The following is a 3,370-nucleotide window of genomic DNA, read 5'->3' as shown; positions in this document are numbered from 1 at the left end:
CACCCCCTGGCTCCCGCGTCGCCCCACACGGGCCACCCGCCAGATCATGTTGCCCCCAGCGCCGCGCCGCTCTTCGGGGCGGTGGCTGAGCGAGGCCTGCGGGAACGCAGGGGACTCGGGCTGCTTGGCAGTGGGGCGAGGCTGGGCAGGCCCCCAGGGGGAGCGCTGGTGCAGGAGCTGGTCCCAGGGGAGCAGCGTCCACCCCCGTCCCCCGTTGCCCCGTGTGCCCGCTCCTCCTGCAGAACGGAGGCCCCAAAGCTGAGTGAGTGGCATTGCGACCTGGTGCAGTGCCACCCATGTGCTTCCGGAGGGGCCGCGGGGCTTTGCCTGAGGGACCCCTGCATGCTCCTCCTCATTGCTGCCCTTGGGAAGGCCCAATGCTGGTGACTTGGCACCCCTGCCCATTGGCAGAATGAGTGTACAGCCCTGGGGACCACTGCCTCACACACACCTAACGGCTGGTGATGGCTTTGGGCCCCATTGCACAGTGCTGTGCCCATGTCGCTCACACCACGGTAGGGTGACCAGAGGGCAAGTGTGAAAAATTGGGACAGGGGGTGGGGGGTAATAGGTGCCTATATAAGAAAAAGACCCCAAAATCAGGACTGTCCCTATAAAATCGGGACATCTGGTCACCCTACACCACGGGGATGGATGGTCTGTGCCACCAGACAGCCACACCAAGGTAGGGTGACCAGAAAGTGTGAAAAATCGGGACGGGGTGGGGAGTAATAGGCGTCTATATAAGAAAAAGCCACAAATATTGAATATTGGGACTGTCCCTACAAAATCAGAACATCTGGTCACTCTACACCAAAGTGTTCCTCCCTAAGCCTGTGCCACACACAACGTTGCGGTGGTTTACCTTGAGATGTGATTTTTAAACCAATTTAGTTAATTTGAGCCGTCTGTGCATGGGGATACTTAGGGTACAGCCACTGTGCCTCAGTGTAGACACTACCTATGCAAATGGGTGGGGTTCTCCCATCAGCACAGGTAATCCACCTCTCTGCGAGGTGATAGCTAGGTCAACAGAAGAAAGTCCATCGACCTATCACTGGCTACGGGGGTTAGGTGGTCGGCATAGCTAAATCTCAGAGATGTGGATGTTTCACACCCATGAGAGACGGTGCTATGCTGATGTAAATTCTCACTGTAGAGCTATGTCTACACTATAGAGCCCATGCCGGCATAGCTATTGCACCACAGTCCTTTAGTGTAGACACTGCAGGTATGTCTACACTACAATCACTACAGAGTCACAGCTCCAGTGCTGTAGCTGCACCACTGTAGTGTAGTGCTTACTACAGAGCGGGAAGAGGTTCTTCCGTTGTTGCAGTACATCCACTTCTCTGAGAGGCAGTAGCTAGGTTGATGGAAGAATTCTTCCATCAGCCTAGCACTGTCCACACTGGGACTTAGGTTGGCTTCCCTACGTGTCCCCGAGCAATGTAGCTAGGTTGACCTACGTTTCTAGAGTTCTATCTACTTAGTAACTGCACCTCTAACAGCATGCTTCACTGGGGTCCTGCTGACATAGCTATGTTGTCTGGAGGTGTGAATTTTGCACATTCCGACCTGACATAGCTATGCTGGCAGAACTTTGTAGTATAGCCCAGGCCTTATACAGGAATAAGAGTGTCTATGTGGGTTATATCAGTATAACTATAGCAATTTACATTCACATCTGCACTTATACTGGTACTCATAGATTCTAGGACTGGAAGGGACCTCGAGAGGTCGTTGAGTCCAGTCCCCTGCCCTCATGGCAGGACCAAATACTGTCTAGACCATCCCTGATAGACATTTATCTAACCTACTCTTAAATAGCTCCAGAGATGGAGATTCCACAATCTCCCTAGGCAATTTATTCCAGTGTTTAACCACCCTGACAGTTAGGAACTTTTTCCTAATGTCCAACCTAAACCTCCCTTGCTGAAGTTTAAGCCCATTGCTTCTTGTTCTATCCTTAGAGGCTAAGGTGAATAAGTTTTCTCCCTCCTCCTTATGACACCCTTTTAGATACCTGAAAACTGCTATCATGTCCCCTCTCAGTCTTCTCTTTTCCAAACTAAATAAACCCAATTCTTTCAGCCTTCCTTCATAGGTCATGTCTCAAGACCTTTAATCATTCTTGTTGCTCTTCTCTGGACCCTGTCCAATTTCTCCACCTTTCTTGAAATGCAGTGCCCAGAACTGGACACAATACTCCAGTTGAGGCCTAACCAACGCAGAGTAGAGCGGAAGAATGACTTCTAGTGTCTTGCTCACAACACACCTGCTAATGCATCCCAGAATCATGTATGCTTTTTTTGCAACAGCATCACACTGTTGACTCATATTTAGCTTGTGGTCCACTATAACCCCTAGATTCCTTTCTGCCGTACTCCTTCCTAGACAGTCTCTTCCCATTCTGTATGTGTGAAACTGATTGTTCCTTCCTAAGTGGAGCACTTTGCATTTGTCTTTGTTAAACTTCATCCTGTTTACCTCAGACCATTTCTCCAATTTGTCCAGATCAATTTGAATTATGACCCTATCCTCCAAAGCAGTTGCAATCCCTCCCAGTTTGGTATCATCTGCAAACTTAATAAGTGTACTTTCTATGCCAATATCTAAGTCGTTGATGAAGATATTGAACAGAGCCGGTCCCTGAACAGAGCCCTGCGGAACCCCACTTGTTATACCTTTCCAGCAGGATTGGGAACCATTAATAACTACTCTCTGAGTACGGTTATCCAGCCAGTTATGCACCCACCTTATAGTAGCCCCCTCTACATTGTATTTGCCTAGTTTATTGATAAGAATATCATGTGAGACCGTATCAAATGCCTTACTAAAGTCTAGGTATACCACATCCACTGCTTCTCCCTTATCCACAAGACTCGTTATCCTATCAAAGAAAGCTATCAGATTGGTTTGACTTGACTTGTTCTTTACAAATCCATGCTGGCTATTCCCTATCATCTTACCACCTTCCAAGAGTTTGCAGTTGATTTCCTTAATTACTTGCTCCATTATCTTCCCTGGCACAGAAGTTAAACTAACCGGTCTGTAGTTTCCTGGGTTGTTTTTATTTCCCTTTTTATAGATGCATACTATATTTGCCCTTTTCCAGTCTTCTGGAATCTCTCCTGTCTCCCATTATTTTCCAAAGATAATAGCTAGAGGCTCAGATACCTTGTCTATTAGCTGTATTCTAGGATGCATTTCATCAGGCCCTGGTGACTTGCAGGCATCTAACTTTTCTCATAGACTCATAGACTTTAAGGTCAGAAGGGACCATTATGATCATCTAGTCTGACCTCCCGCATGATGCAGGCCACAAAAGCTGACCCACCCCCTTTCCCTTGACTCAGCTGTTGAAGTC

This window comes from Chrysemys picta, chromosome 2 (assembly GCF_011386835.1).
Source record: "Chrysemys picta bellii isolate R12L10 chromosome 2, ASM1138683v2, whole genome shotgun sequence".
NCBI lineage: Eukaryota > Metazoa > Chordata > Testudines > Emydidae > Chrysemys > Chrysemys picta.
The sequence above is the reverse complement of the archived record's forward strand: the minus strand, read 5'-3'. Positions refer to the sequence as shown.